Source organism: Diabrotica virgifera, chromosome 2 (assembly GCF_917563875.1).
Source record: "Diabrotica virgifera virgifera chromosome 2, PGI_DIABVI_V3a".
In the NCBI taxonomy this organism is placed as follows: Eukaryota; Metazoa; Arthropoda; class Insecta; order Coleoptera; family Chrysomelidae; genus Diabrotica; species Diabrotica virgifera.
The window spans coordinates 195,087,751-195,105,479 of record NC_065444.1 but is presented as its reverse complement, the minus strand read 5'-3'; positions in this window follow the sequence as shown (position 1 = coordinate 195,105,479).

Genomic DNA, 17,729 nt, shown 5'->3' with positions numbered 1-17,729 from the left:
ACTTTTGTTTATATGGTTAGTCCAGCCCTTGCTACGCACCTCATCGAACTTTAAGCCAGCGTTCGATAAATAACTACGATGTTCTGACGTCACAAGGATTCTAGAAATCCTTTAGAATTTTAGAACATTTCGACGTCTGAAGCAAGACCTAACGCCACCGGAAGACTTTGATGGATTCAGTGGCGAATCTAGATATTTGCCTTGGGAGGGGAAATTTGCCTTAGAACACCAACCAAAAGACATAAAAATGACAAAATCCAAAATAATAAAAACAAATAATAACTTATATGCATTAAGTTCCCTTAATTTTTCTAACTAGCATGTTTATTGGGTTGAACATTGAACATGTCTCTCTGTGTGCTTTAAGTTTCATGTCGGCTAATATAATTTTATATTTCAACAATTTTTTTTTTTTTTAATTTTGGACTTTCCTAGGGGGAAACTTTCCCTCTCGCCGTAGATGCGTAGATCCGTCACTGGATGGGTTTCAGAAGGACCGAAGCGACTATATGTATACAGGGTGGGGCATTAGTGTGACAAAGTCCAATTACTCGTTTGTCGTAAGAGATACGAAAAAAAGTTATTTAGGTAAAAGTTGGGGCACAGATAGGATCATAATTTAAAAATATTTTCATATATACAGGGGGCGTGCGTATTGACAGGGTGACACAAACTTATGTTTTTTTAAATGGAACACCCTGTATATTTTTACATTTTTGGATTCTCATCAATGTTTCCTTTCTTAAAATATAGGGTTTTTTTAAGTGATTTTTTCAATATCTTTTAGCCCTGTTCTTTAGCAATATCCCTGTAATAATAATGTTGCTAAGCAGGTAATTTTTCATTTTATACCGGGCGTGCGAATCAAACTGTTTTTTTTTTCAAAGTTCGCATTACCCTGTGGAATATTCTAGCATCTATAAAATACTGAAATTTAAACCAAACCATAGCCTCATGTTTTCTCAGCATTATGTTTTTTGATTCATACGTTTATGTTGGATAATAAAAAAGTTAAGGGACTTTAACTAATTATACAGGGTGTTTTTAAATAAGCATGGCAGACTTTAAGGGGTACCTAATTTTGCATGAAAAAATAATGACAGTTTTCTTTATAAACGTATATCCGCAAATCATTTCCGAGATAGGGGGTGTTGAAATGTTTCTGACAAACTGACGATTTATTTATTGCTTTAAAACCGGTCGAGATATGCAAATGAAATTTGGTGGGTTTTAAGAGGTAGTTATTGCACGTTTTTTGACCACAATTAAGAATTTAATATTACCCGTATGCGCGCCAATGGTGAATATTAAATTCTTAATTGTATGTCAAAAAATGTGCAATAACTACTTCTTAAAACACACCAAATTTCATTTGCATATCTCAACCGGTTTTAAAGCAATAAATAAATCGTCAGTTTGTCAGAAACATTTCAACACTCCCTATCTCGGAAATGAAGCATTTGCGGATATACGTTTATAAAGAAAACTCATTATTTTTTTATGCAGAATTCCTCCCTAAAGTTTGCCACACTTGGTTAAAAACACCATGTATTGATGAAAAACATGGCTAGTTGTTAAAAGTTCCTAACTTTTTCTATTATCCAACATAAACGAATGAATCAAAAAGCAGAATGTTGAAAAAACATGAGGCTATAGTTGGGTTTTCCCATCCCATCCATTGGCACTACAGCCCAAATCGAGCCTTGGCCTCCTTCAATAAGCTTCTCCAATCATTTCGATTTACCGCTGTTCTTTTCCATGAACGCGTTCCCAGGAAGTTCCTGGCATCCTCATCGACTTCGTCTTCCCATCTCTTTTTAGGTCTTCCAACAGGTCTTCTTCCCTGCATTCTTGCATTCAGCAATTTTCTGGGGATTCTATTCTCATGCATGCGGACCACGTGCCCTGCCCACCGTAATCTCTGCAGTTTAGTGTGTTGTGCTAGAGTTGGTTCGCTATATTGCTCGTATATTTCTCTATTATACCTAATTCGCCAGATGTTATTTTCACTTATTGGGCCCAGTATCCTAGTAATACTTTTCTTTCAAACACATCTAATGCATTGGCAGATTTCTGTGTCACCACCCATGTTTCGCAGCCATAACTTACTATGGGCCTGATTATTGTTTTATATACCCGGAGTTTTGTTTTCCGGTGTACGTCTCGCGATTTGAATATGTGGCCCATCGCGAAATATGCTTTATTTGCCAGCACAAGCCTTCTATTTATTTCCGGTTCTTCTTCATTGCTTGCAACCAGATCCATTCCTAGGTACGTGAATCTATTCACATGTTCCATATCGTCAATAAAGTGTTGTTGCGCCGGTCTATTTGATCTGGTTTGTATGAGTAATTTTGTTTTATTTGTGTTTATTGCTAGCCCTACTGCTTCTGCACTCTGTTTCAACTCAACGTAGGTTTCTTCCGCTGCATTCATTGTTCTGCTCATTATGTTTATATCATCCGCGTATGCTGCTAATTGGGTAGATTTGTTTGTAAGTATGTTATTTCCGCTTACCGTCAACCGTCTAATTACATATGCAAGAACAAGATTAAAAAGCGTTGGAGCCAGTCCGTCGCCTTGTTTCAGTCCTTGCGTTATCGTAAACGCATCAGTGATCTGTCCTTGAATACATACTTGTGCTTCTGTTTCTGTCATTGTCATTTGCACTAGTCGTATTAATTTTGATGGTATGCCAAATTCTTCCAATATATTAGGTAGAATTGTTCTATCTATTGAATCATAGGCTTGTTTAAAATCTACCAAGAGATTGTAAACGTCCATGTCATATTCCCATGCTTTGGCTAGTATTTGTTTAACTGTAAATAGTTGGTCAACGGTAGATCTATTTTGCCTAAACCCTGCTTGATATTCACCGATGATTTTTTCCGTGAGAGGTTGAAGTCTTCGATTAAGGATGTTTGTGAATATTTTGTATCCCGAACAAAGTAAAGAGATGCCTCTATAATTCTGACACAACAGTTTGTCTCCTTTTTTATGAATAGGACAGATTATACTTTTCTTCCATTGTTGGGGGATTTCTTCTTCTATCCATATCTCGTATTAGCTGATACATCTGTTGTGTCAAATTCCTTCCTCCTTGCTTGAGTAGTTCTGCCGGTATTTTATCTATTCCCGGTGCTTTATGGCTTTTTTGTATGTGAATTGCCGTTTGGACCTCCTCTAGCGTTGGGGGTCTAGTTAATTCATTTTCTTCTCCATCTTCTTCCAGCTCTTGTTGTTGTACCTCCTGCCGTGCTTGCTGCTGCCTCTGTTGTTGTAATGGTGGTTGTGCCCCTTTGTTTAATACTTCCTTAAAATATGTCATCCAGGTTATCTTAATTTCGTCCATATCGCTAATGATTTCACCCTTCTTATTTTTGCAGAGGCTAGTCTTCGGTTTGTATCCCTGTCTTAAATGTTTAATAAGTTGGTATGCACTACGTGTTTCGTTTTCCTTAAACTCCCTCTCTATGTTTAGTATCCGTTGGTTTTCGTACTTTCTCTTTTTCTGCCTGCACAGTTTATCTGCTCTTCGTCTTTTGTTCTCAAATTCTGTTTTTCTCTAGTTGTGTCTTAATTTCAGTATTTTATGAATGCTGGAATATTCCACAGTGATGCGAACTTTGAGAAGAAAAAAACAGAGTTTGATTCGTACACCCGGTATACAACGGAAATTTACCTGTTTAGCAACCATATTACTACAGCGACATTGTTCAAAAATAAATCTATAACATATTAAAAAATCACTTAAATCGGACTACAGGTTTAGGAAATACGAGACATCAAAAATGACCCTTTTTAAGGTGGGCGGTTAATTTTCGACCAGAGTGTAGATTTTTCTAATGTTGAATTCTTGAGAGTAACTTTAAAGTGTTCAATAAAAATTCATAAGTAAAGTTTATCCATATATTCTTTTTAACATACAAAACGGCTGTAGAAAAAATATTGTACGTAACACGATCCAAAAGTGATTTTACGAGACTCGCAGGATTCCATCTCGTCTGGAAACTTCCTACCCGTCTCGTAAAATATCACTTTCGAAACTTGTTACGTAAATTACTACAAATTTTCTAACCTCGAACAAACTCTAAAACGTAAGAAACGTAAATGCAGAAACATGGGATTACCGATCAACAACAATACAATATACTAGGGCGGTCCGATAAGTTCTTAGCCTTTAAAAGAAAAACGAAAATTTTGGAAAAATGACGATTTATTTTTGGAACGTAGTCTCCTTTTAGCTCGATACACTTGACCCAACGATTCTCCACCTTCTTTAACACATCTGAAAAATACCTTTTCTCGAGGTCTGCAAATTAGGCTTCCGTGGGTATGATGAACTCTTTATTCGACTTAAATTTCTATCCGGCGAGTAATTTTTTCAAGTTCTGAAACAAAAAGAAGTCGTACAGGCCCAAGTCTGGAGAATGCGTTGGATGAAACAGCAGTTTGTAGTACAATTCGACCAAATTGGCCATGGCGATGGCGGATGTGTGAGCCGGACCGCTGTCATGGTGGAAGACTATTTTTTCTTCCCCAATTGATGCTGTTTTTTCTGAAATTCGGCGTCGAATCGGGCCAATAATGCGGGATAGTAGAGCCTTGTAATCGTTTTGCCCTTTTCCAGGAAGTTGATATAGATCACACCTTGTGAATCTCAGCAAATGGTGGCCATCCCCTTTCCGGCCGATTGGACAGTCTTCGCCCTCCTCGGAGCACGTTTGCGGGGTGACTTCGACTGTTCCTTGGTCTCTGGTATATACCAGTGGAACCATGTTTCGTAACGGTTATGAAACAACGTAGAAACTCATTTAGATTCGGCTTAAACAGCATCAGACACTGCTCTGAGGTGGTCTCATGATTGCGTTTATTGTTCGGAGATATAAAATGCGGCAGCCATCGCGCCGACAGCTTCTTTATTTCCAAAATATCATGCAGGATATGACCGACGAGGTCTTTTTAGATGCCTACTGTCTCAGCTATCTCACGCACCTTCAGTTGGCGGTCTACCGCTACGAAATCGTGGATTTCTGTCACGTTATCCTCAGTGGTAGCCTTCGGGACACCTGGAAGTGACTTATTAAAAACCGACGTGCCACCACGTTGAAACTTATTAAACCAATTTTTGACAGTTTCCATCGAAGGACAAGTGTCACCGTTTACAGAATTCAAGCACTTTTTGATTTCGGTACGGGATTTCCCTTCTAAAAATAAAACTCGAATCACTGACTAATATTGCTCTTTTTTCATTTTTTTTAAATCCTCAAACGCAGTCGCTTACACACGCGGTCCAAACAAAACTACTAGTCCAATTTGACTGATATTGTGACAGAGGCCGGCTACACGAATGTATTACACGATGGTACATTTCTCTTGGGACAATGGCGCCATCGGGCGGAGAGGCTAGGTACTTATCGGACCACCCATTGTCATTTGTAGACGACCAACTTATACTAGTACAAGAATACGATGATATAGATAGAACATATGACAAGAAATTAATCGAGGAGTACAAAAAAGGGGGATTGGAAATAAACATAAGGAAGACCGAATATATGTGTTTCGGTGGGACACAGCAGCAGTGGCGGCTGGTCTGTAAGTGAAGGGGGAGGTCATATCACCCGTGTTGAGCTGCCTCCCCCCCACTTGCAAAAATCAAAAAACAAATAGCCCTGATTTATGAGCTATTTATGAGCTCTCATATTCCGCAAACTAAAAATTTTGAGCTCGTTCCACTGAGCAGGAATTTGATACATTAATGGGGGGGCTGAGTCAGCCCCCCCCAACTACTTAAAAATAGGAATATTGAATTGGTTTTTGCGGCAGAATTACGAGCTATTTATGAGCTCTTGAAATTATATAGTTTCGATTTTTGAGCTCATCCCCTTCACCCCCAATTACCCTTTAATTGATTTAACTTAAGAGAAAAATGCTGAGGAAACTTAAAATATATCGTATTGCGGATATAATTCCTATAGCTTATATACTCTAAGAATAAACTATTAAATCACGTGCATTTCGATTATTGAGCTACAACCCCTTCGCAAGAAAACCACCCTATCTTCCCGGCTTAAGAGAAAGTTGTACTTAAAATGCATTAAACTAATTATTTGGCGACTACATATCATTGAATAATTTATAAGCTTCCAAATTACGCACATTTAGATCAGTAAATTGCAATTTACTTTGTATAGTGCAGTCACTCAAGGTAAAAATCAACGATTACCTTCAATTTCGGTGAACCTTCATCGATTTTCACGAAAATTGGGCAGTTGTTAAAGGATACGTCAAGAAACAAAGGTGACATGGTACCACCTTGCGCCTTTACCCTGAGGGTGGATACCGCCCCTTCTCGGGGGTGAAAATTATTTTATTAAAAATAACTGCACAAATCAATAAAAGAACAAATTAAAAGCAAAATTTATTATATAAAGTTAATAAAATAAGTCAATACTTTTTAAGTTATTAAAGATCAAAGATTTTAATTATTCGTGAAAAAAATGCATGTTATGAAGCGGTTTTTCGTAAACCACTGAAAAACTGTAAGTTTTTACAAAAAAGTTAATAGTAGTTTAATTCGTATAGCTTATATTCTAAGAATAAACTCTTAAATCACGCGCCTTTCGATTATAGAGCTACAACCCCTTCGCAAGAAAACCATCCCATATTCCCGGCTTAAGACAGAGTTGTACTTAAAATAATTTAAATTAATTATTTGGCGACTACATATCGTTTAATAATTTATGAGGTAAACCTTAGATTTCGGTAAATCTCCATTCATTTTCACGAATTTACAATAACAACTTGGGGTTTTAACCTGGGGTATATGTCACCCCTTCTCGGGGGTGAAAATTACTTTATTAAAAATAACCCCACAAATCGAGAAAGGGACAAATTGTAAGCAACATTTGTTATATAATGTGATTAAAATAAATCAATACTTTTTGAGTTATTAAAGATCAAATATTTTAATTTGTGTGAAAGAAAATGCATGCTTTAAAGCGATTTTTCATAAATAACTCAAAAACTGTAAGTTTTTACAAAAAAGTGTTCATCACTAAAATTGAAGCAAATAAAGAATATAATAAATTGCTTACTTGAAAAACCCTTTAATGTTAATTTAAAGTAAGTAATTGGTAATTAAATGTATATTTTTTTCTGCGACTGTTTAAATCTAAGGATTCAATCTTAAATAACGCGAAAGAAATACATTTTATAACAGGTACTAAATATTTGTCAAAGTACTTAGAAATACCTATCAAAAATGAGCTCCAGAAAAAGTTGATAGCATCAAAATCCGCTCACCAATTTTCGTGAAAATGAATGGAGATTTACCGAAATCGAAGGTCATAGTTGATTTTTCCCTCAGTGATTGCACTATAGAAAGAAAATGGCAATTCAATAATTGAGATGCGTATATTTTGCGAGCTCATAAATTATTAAACGATATCTAGTCGCCAAATAATTAATATAAATTATTTTAAGTACAACTCTCTCTTAAGCCGGGAATATGGGATGGTTTTCTTGCGAAGGGGTTGTAGCTCAATAATCGAAAGGCGCGTGATTTAAGAGTTTATTCTTAGAATATAAGCTATACGAGTAAAACTACTATTAAATTTTTTTGAAAAAACTTACAGTTTTTCAGTGATTTACGAAAAACCGCTTCAAAACATGCATTTTTTTCACGAATAATTAAAATTTTTGATCTTTAATAACTTAAAAAGTATTGACTTATTTTAATATCTTTATATAATAAATTTTGCTTATAATTTGTTCTTTTATAGATTTGTGCAGTTATTTTTTATAAAATAATTTTCACCCCCGAGAAGGGGCCAATTTCCACCCTCAGGATAAAGGCGCAAGGTGGTACCATGTCACTTTTGTTTCTTTGGGTATAATCTAACCACTGACCAATTTTCGTGAAAATCTATGAAGGTTCATCGAAATTGAAGGTAATCGTTGATTTTTACTTTCAGTGACTGCACTATACAAAATAAATTGCAATTTACTGATTTAAATGCGCGTAATTTGGAAGCTTATAAATTATTCAATGATATGTAGTCGCCAAATAATTAATTTAATGCATTTTAAGTACAACTTTCTCTTAAGCCGGGAAGATAGGGTGGTTTTCTTGCGAAGGGGTTGTAGCTCAATAATCGAAATGCACGTGACTTAATAGTTTATTCTTAGAGTATATACGCTATAAGAATTATATCCGCAATACGATATATTTTAAGTTTTCTCAGCATTTTTCTCTTAAGTTAAATCAATTAAAGGGTTGTTTGGGGGTGAATGGGATGAGCTCAAAAATCGAAACTATATAATTTCAAGAGCTCATAAATAGCTCGTAATTCTGCCGCAAAAACCAATTCAATATTCCTATTTTTAAGTAGTGGGGGGGCTGACTCAGCCCCCCCATTAATGTATCAAATTCCTGCTTAGTGGAACGAGCTCAAAATTTTTAGTTTGCGGAATATGAGAGCTCATAAATAGCTCATAAATCAGGGCTATTTGTTTTTTAATTTTTGCAAGTGGGGGGGGGGCAGCTCAACACGGGTGGTCATATCCGGTGGTTCAAGATTTTTTTGGAAAAACAAGACCTACAAATCCCATTTTAAATAATTTCTTATTCCATCATCTGTATTGGTTTCTTATAACTTATTTTGCAATATGTTGTTTAAATTTAAGCGGATCTTTATTTGACAAGTACATAAATATGAAATAAGTAAAAGGAACAAGTCTTCATTACTAATTGTCAAATAAATCAGATAAATAGTATGATATACGCTGTGAGCTCGTAGGTAGAGGGGATAATTAAAAATTCGCGAGCGCCAGTAGTGACAAGTTTGTAAACCTTTACTGGAAATTTGCTTTTTGACGTTCTGCATTAAGAGTTGCATATTATAGCTTTTAAATGTCTCACGAAAGTTGTTGTATTAAAGAGTGTCGAAATACTGGTTACAATATAGGTCTGGATCCCGCGTATGAAAAAAAAGTTGATTAATAGCAAGATGAAAATTTGTTAATAGCTTAAGGGTGTCTAGTCGGATAAACTTTGATATATGGGAACACTGGAACAGGGGCAGTTTTCATTGTGGAACAGGTTAAAAATTTGGAACGGTCACACCACGAAGACGGCACATTTATTTTGTCCGACAGAACAGACTTAAACTCTCCGAACAGAGATTAAACTCTCATGCAAAAATCAGACTGCTATTTTCACCTGTCATAATTCCTGTCATTTGACATATTCTACATGTTCCACTCATTAAAACGCCCATTTGGTGATAAATAGTAGTCTGATTTTTGCATGAGAGTTTAATCTCTGTTCGGAGAGTTTAAGTCTGTTCTGTCGGACAAAATAAATGTGCCGTTTTCGTGGTGTGACCGTTCCAAATTTTTAACCTGTTCCACAATTAAAACTGCCCCTGTTCCATTGTTCCCTTATATCAAAGCTTATCCGACTAGACACCCTTAAGCTATTAACAAATTTTCAGCTTGCTATTAATCAACTTTTTTTTCATACGCGGGATCCAGACCTAATAGTAACTGTGTATTCTACAACTTTCCTGTCGCTATTAAGCATAAGGTGATTCAACGACAAAAATAAATTGATGCAATTAGAAAAAAGTAAGTAAACACAATTTTAATTTTAAAACGGTAGAAAAATTTGAGCTAAAGGATCAGTTAGCACTCTCAAATTTTGACGGTTTCAATTTTACAATCCAATCCTGTAACAAAATTTGAATGCGTGAAGATAACGACCAATCACAGCAAACGTAGGATGCCGTTAACTGTCATTCATAAGTTAATATTCAAGAAGTATTATACTATAATTATATTAAATTATTATACTTTTTTGCAGAATAAATTTTTTCTAATATTAGTTGTCAACATAAACGTCAAAACGATAAGCAAAATCTTAAAAATAATCATAATGAATAATAAATTCTGCACTTACTGCTATTAATTATCGATTACAATCCAATTACTTCTTTACGTTGTAAATATTACACGATAAGAATTAAATAATAAGTTTGAAACAACTATTATTTGCTTTTCTACTGTCCTCTTTAAAATTCCGGCCGAAATAGGAACACTAGTCAACCGTTAGATGGCGATAGCAGCCATACCAGCGCAACTCACAGAGTATAGGCAACACTTTTTTCTTTCCAGAAAATTTCCAGTAAAAGTTATACTAGTAATCCTGTAGGTAGGTGGCGATACCAGCGAAGCTCGGAGCGGATACGCTATGAGCTTGTACGTAGAGGGGATATTGATAAAATCGCGAGCGCCAGTAGTGACAAATCTGTAAACGTTTACCGGAAATTTGACACAAATGTCAAAGTGATTAATTTAAAATTAAAATTAAAAACATTAATTATAAAAAATATTAGCTCGCCAAAGCTGCGGTATATATTTTTACCTTAAATATACTTACGTTTTAAATACTGAATTTACGTTTTTTAATGTTCCGTAATATGTAATTATAAATTAGTATTAGCGCCATCTACACGATATATGTGAAAGTAGCCGCAGTAAAAAATTAATATTTCATCAATAGAACGTCAAAATGATTAGCAAAATCTTTAAAAAATCTATTACAATTTAATTACTTTTTAGCGTTGTAAATATTAAGCGATAACAATTAAATAATAAATTTAAAAATTACCGGTGAAAGTTGAATAGTAATCCACTAGGATCGACACCAGCGAAGCTCAGAGCGTATACGCTGTGAGCTCGGACGTAGAGGGGATATTTATAAATTCGCGAGCGCCAGTAGTGGCAAGTATGTAAACGTTTACCGGAAATTTGACATAAATGTCAAAGTGATTAATTTAAAATTAAAATTAAAAACATTAATTATAAAAAATATTAGTTGGTTAAAGCTGTGGTATATATTTTTACCTTAAATATACTTACGTTTTAAATACTGAATTTACGTGTTTTTAATGTTCCGTAATATGTAATTATAAATTAATCTATTAATCTTAGCGCCATCTACACGATAATTGTGAAAGTATCCGAAGTAAGAAGTTAATATTTCATCAATAGAACGTCAAAATGATTAGCAAAATCTTAAAAAAATCTGTTACAATTTAATTACTTTTTAGCGTTGTAAATATTAAGCGATAACAATTAAATAATAAATTTAAAAATTACCGGTGAAAGTTGAATTAGTAATCCACCAGGAGCGACACCAGCGAAGCTCAGAGCGTATAATATGTAATTATAACAGCCAGAATATCAACAAACTACTTAAACTTAAAACCTAAAATAAATAAAAACTTACATTTTTATGCGGATTTAAAAAGTAAATCGATTCTTCTGGCCTTAGATTTTGCGAAATGATCGATCACTTGCTCGTTGAAATTTGTGATCGTTCGAATACCTACCGCTCAACAACGAAAACGATACCTACGGTCTACGGTCAATGACCACGGCTTAGTACCAACTTGCATATAAATGCGTATTTTCGTGAACGTTCGGATTCAAAGTGCTGTATTCTCACAGTGAGGTCAAATAAATTTCTTGACCATCGTGAATGTTCGTATTTAGCTGTTTAAGAGTAATATTGCGGTAGTTTCAGTCAAACATAAATTTGGCTATTCGGTACCGTCAAACAGCTCGTATTTCATGTTTATTTATCGGTAATCTTTTGGCGGCATCTTTGTCGCTATATTTTACAACAACAAAATGACTGAAAAGTCAATACAATAAAAGCAAAATTTAACTTTGAACGATACTATTGTATTCCGAACATTTTTAATACAGAAAATTTTCTTTTTTTAAGGAAATAATTATATTATAATCGTTTGATTGTACAATTATTACAGGGAGGTCATTGACCAATTGACCTAAAGGGATAACCGCCACTGCACAGCAGAACCTATTACATTGGGGGATGGGGAAATTTTAAACATTGCGATGCATATAAGTAGGTACCTTGGTATCACCATCACAAAAGAAGGAAATGTAGACCAGACGATAGAAGAAAGAAACAACCAGAAAATAAAAGCAAATACCTTCTCAATAGCAACCTGTGGGACCAGTCAATAACAAACTTAGGATCTTCTTTTTTGAGTACCGTGCCCAAATTTTAGGCGTTGGTAGCTTCCATAACAATTTGCCGACATCGTTCTCGATCTTGAGCTGCATGTAAGAATTCATCTGCTGCATTGACGAAGGTTTCGGAGCCATGAATATTTCTTCCTACTAATTCCACTTTTTCCGTCGGTCTTTCCGTTAAGTATTAACGCTGCTTCTTATTATATGGCCGAGATATTCAAGTTTTCTCTTTTTGTCATCTTCATCAAGTCACCTTCGCCTTGACCTGTTCTGTTTAAGACATATGTTAGATATGCATCGAACCCTTGATATTTTGAGCATTTTACTATATGATCACATCTCGAAGTCTTCTAATTTGTTCATCATATCAAACATAGAAATAAAAGAAAGATACAAGAGAAAGCTTGAAGCAACAGAGGTGGATTTCTGGAGGTGCTCAGCAGGAATATCAAAGTTAGAGAGGGTAACCAACAACATAACAAGAGAAATAATGAACGTAAAACACTCAATAGCAGATGACATTAGTACCAAACAGCTTAAATGGTATGGTCATGTTCAAAGAATGTCCGAAATCATATAGGTCAGTCGAAAATATAAATTTGTATGGTTAAGTAAATACATGTTATAAAACATTACGTTGGTTTCAAAAGTGGTATTTAAATAAATTCTATGAAAAATGGAAAGTTAGTGATTTAAAAGTGATCGATTTACGACATGAACTGGAAGACAGAGAACTAAATTCTTGATGGATTCGACCGTTACTTGATGGAAGTTCATTTTATCTAACAATAAAACACTGAAAACGTTTGTTTTCTATACTTCCACAAAATTTATTACAACTATGTGACTACAGCTGTTTCGGCAGAGTGCCTTTCTCAAGTGATTTAGATTACTATGGGTTTGTCTTTTTAAAGTCTTTAACTGAAGAGGTTGAGGAGTGGGGAGCTGTTTGTCTCGAGTTGGTCATTCAGAATTATATCTGTATTTTTCAATTTATTAATTTCCATATATAATATTCTAATAAAGATAGCTTAAGGCCTTTATTTTGAATATGCAGAATTTGAAACTGTTCATTAAAGAATGATTATGATCTAGAAGGTGAAGTGCATATGTAGAAGTGTCTGTTTTTCTATTGTTGAAAGCCCTTTTGTGTTCTGCTATTCGTTTGTCAAAAGTTCTGCCAGTTTGACCGATGTAAGTTTTCGGACAGTCACCACAAGTTAGTTTGTAAACACCACTCTGTAGTTGTTTTCTCTTTCGGCTTTTATTGTTCTTAATATATTTGCTTAAGTTGTTATTAGTTCTGAAAGCTGGTATTATTCCTTTCTTTTTATGTATCTGGCTATTTTTGTTGTTATCTTGCCAGTATATGTGATAGAGCAGAAGGTACTGGGTTCTTTCTGTGGTGGTGGATAGACTAATTTCAGGGCTTTCTTATGGAGTTTTTGGTTTAAAATTTTGTTAATTGTTTGTTCGTTATAGCCATTGTTTACTGCTATTTGTTTAATGATGTTCAGTTCTATCTCGAAGTTATTTTGTGACATGGGAATTTCTGTCAGTCTATGTATCATGCTATGGTAGGCTGCTAAGTTGTGTCAGTATAGGTAGGTTTATGATATATGGAGAACTCATGTTTGTTGTGTAGTCTGGCAATTGTTACATCTAGAAAGTTTATGGATTTATTCTGTTCGGTTTCTATTGTAAACTCAATATTACTATGAAGTGAATTAATGTATGATAGAAATTGGTCAAGTTGCCTGTTAGTTCATTTCTATCATTTATTAATTCACTTCATAGTAATATTGAGCTTATAATAGAATCCAAACAGAATAAATCCATAAACTTTCTAGATGTAACAATTACCAGACTACACAACAAACACGAGTTCTCCGTATATCATAAACCTACCCATACCGACACAACTATACACAATCCATCATCCCATCCTACACAAAACAAATTAGCAGCCTACCATAGCATGATGCATAGACTGACAGAAATTCCCATGTCACAAAATAACTCGAGATAGAACTGAACATCATTAAACAAATAGCAGTAAACAATGGCTATAACGAACAAACAATTAACAAAATTTTAAACCAAAAACTCCATAAGAAAGCCCTGAAATTAGTCTATCCACCACCACAGAAAGAACCCAGTACCTTCTGCTCTATCACATATACTGGCAAGATACATAACAACAAAAATAGCCAGATACATAAAAAAGAAAGGAATAATACCAGCTTTCAGAACTAATAACAACTTAAGCAAATATATTAAGAACAATAAGAGCCGACAGAGAAAACAACTACAGAGTGGTGTTTACAAACTAACTTGTGGTGACTCCGAAAACTTACATCGGTCAAACTGGCAGAACTTTTGACAAACGAATAGCAGAACACAAAAGGGCTTTCAACAATAGAAAAGCAGACACTTCTACATACGCACTTCTCCTTCTAGATCATAATCATCCTTTTAATGAACAATTTCAAATACTGCATATTCAAAATAAAGGCCTTAAGCTATCTTTATTAGAATATTATATATGGAAATTAATAAATTGAAAAATACAGATATAATTCTGAATGACCAACTCGAGACAAACAGCTCCCCACTCCTCAACCTCTTCAGTTAAAGACTTTAAAAACACAAACCCATAGTAATCTAAATCACTTGAGAAAGGCACTCTGCCGAAACAGCTGTAGTCACATAGTTGTAATAAATTTTGTGGAAGTATAGAAAACAAACGTTTTCAGTGTTTTATTGTTAGAATTAAATTCTGTTGGGTAAAAAGTTGAATTAGTGCAATTTCTGAAGAACGCCCTGAAAGAAGATGGTTTTGATTCAGAAATTTAGGTATGTATTTGAGGACACGCATGTCACTGTCATTTCGATGATTTCGAAAGTTGCTATGGTGATATCCGATCGTTGGAAAGCCAAGTCTCTGATTAGAGAAGGCGAAAACGGCGGGTTCGTTGGAAAAAATATTCCCATGAGATTTTTTGCATAATCACTATCGTGAGACATCCCAGAATAAGGTTCAAGAAGTCGCCCACGCGAAAAGTGGTCCAAATTTTTTTTAACGATTTTTTTAATCAAATTGTAATAATCAATGTTTTCGGCCCGGACAATTTTTTTTTAGATATTTCGGACCATTCGGGACAAAAATGGTCTCTTGTAATTTTTCTCTAAAGTTGATCGTGTTCGAGTTATAAGCAATTTAAAATTTGAAAAACGCGAAAATGGCCATTTTTAAGACCTAATAACTCGGTTAAAAATTATTATTATGAAAGTGAGAAAGTGACTAAATCAAATTTAAAGCCCCCCCTACCTGATCCTGAAGAAATTTGTGTCATTAATTTATTACTAAGCTGTTATTTTTAATTATTAATAATGAGCGGTAACACGTATTGACGCAGCTGTAAATGTGAGTGCGAGTGAGATGCGCCATTGGACTACCTGAATGGCATCTCTTTCTCACTCATCATGGACGGCCGCCTAAAACGTGCATGGCGCTCATTATTATTACTTAAAAATAACAGCTTAGTAATCAAATAATGACAAAAATTTCTTCAGGATCTTGTAAGGGGGGCTTTAAACTTTGATTTAGTCACTTTCTGACTTTCATAGTAATAACTTTTAACCGAGTTATTAAGCCTTGAAAATCGCCATTTTTAGTTTTTTTCAATTTTAAAATGCTTTTACCTCGAAAACGATCAACTTTAGAGAACAATTACAAGAGATCTTTTTTATCCAGAATGGTCCAAAAAACCTAAACAAACTGTCCGGGCCGAAAATATTGATTTTTTGCAATTTGATAAAAAAAATTATTTTGGACCACTTTTCGCGTGGGCAACTTCTTGAATCTTATTCTGGAATGTCTCACGAATGTGATTATGCAAAAAAATCTCATGGGAATATTTTCTCCAAAGAACCCGCCGTTTTCGCCTTGTCTAGATGATATTTTCAAAGTCTCTTCTGATGTTTTGATAGTTTTTGCTAATATTTCGGGTTTCTACGTTTCTATGGACAGTTAATGCTTCTTTAGAAAAGAAAGTTTCCAACGATATTTCTTCTCTGGAAAGCCAAGTTTTTTGTGATATTTCAAAAAGTTTCTTCTGATATTTCCAAAGATTCTACGGACATATTTTTTTAGAAAATAAAGTCACTTCTGAGATTTCTTCTCTTTACGATAAAATGTCTTCGTTGAAAAATCAAGTTGTAAGTTTCAAAAGCCATGTTCCTGTCCTAAGTCACAGGGTGCTAAATCTGGCCATTCGTAGCCAGGTTAAGAATCCTTGTTTGTATTTCTTGACATACGTTGTTGTCATTTAATATTGAGCCCATGTAGGGGTAGGGAAAGCTGGAAGAATATTCGTAGGTATATATATGGTTCTCTTCTCTTTTTCTTTAAGTTCTGTCGATCCAATTTTGTGCACTGCAGATATTTTGTTTTACTTTCATTAATATTTAGACCAAATTAGCTGTGATAGTATTATACAGGGTATCCAGAAACTCTACCGACAAACGAAGACAGGAAATTCCTCAGATAATTTTAAGACAATTTAACCCAATTCACCTAGTCCGAAAATGCTTCCTAAGGGAGCTAGAGTTCTTTGAAGATGGCGCCATGTAATTAGTTTTTCTTAAATACCCCCAGAAGGCTTCTATTTAGAAAAACGAAAATTTGTATACATATTTACTTTCTAGAAATGAATCGATTCCATCCATTGCAAATTTCTAGTACCGGTCATAGGCGTCCGTTTTAGGTAGGGCAACGGTTATTTTATCGCATAACTTTTTTGTCTTCAACTTTTAAGCATTTTTGATACTGGATTATTAAATTGTGAGGTATTCTAATACTAAAAGATACTCTTACTTTAAGTCGGTAGGACACACCGTTTTCTAGAAAAATCGATTTGAAAGTTTTTAGTTTTGGGAAATTGAAAAAAATTAAAAAAAAAACGATGTATTTTACCAACTTAAAGCAAGCGTAACTTTTAGTACTCGAATATCTCATAATTGAATAATCTAGTGCCAAGAATACTTAAAAAATTAAAGACAATAAAGTTATGCTATAAAATAACTGTTGACCTACCCAAAACGGACGCCTATGGCCGGTACTAGAAATTCGCTATTAATGAAATCGATTAATCTCTGGAATAGAAATAAATGTACCAGTTTTCATCTTTCTAAATACATAGTTTTTTTTAATCTTTTTTTTTTAAATTCAAAGAACGAAAAATTTTCAAATCGATTTTTCTAGAAAACGGTGTATCCTATCGACTTAAAGTAAGAGTACCTTTTAGTACTAGAATAACTAGAATACCTCATAATTTAATAATTCATAGTCAAAAATGCTTAAAAATTAAAGACAAAAAAGTTAGGCGGTGAAATAACCGTTGCCCTACACAAAACGGACGCCTATGACCGGTACTAGAAATTCGCAATAGATGGAATCGATTCATTTCTGAAAAGTAAATATGCATACCAATTTTCGTTTTTCTAAATAGAAGCGTTCTGGAGGAATTTAGGAAAAACTAATTACATGACGCCATCTTCAAAGAGCTCTAGCTCCCTTAGGAAGCATTTTCGGACTAGGTGAATTGGGTTAAATTGTCTTAAAATTATCTGAGGAATCTCCTGTCTTCGTTTGT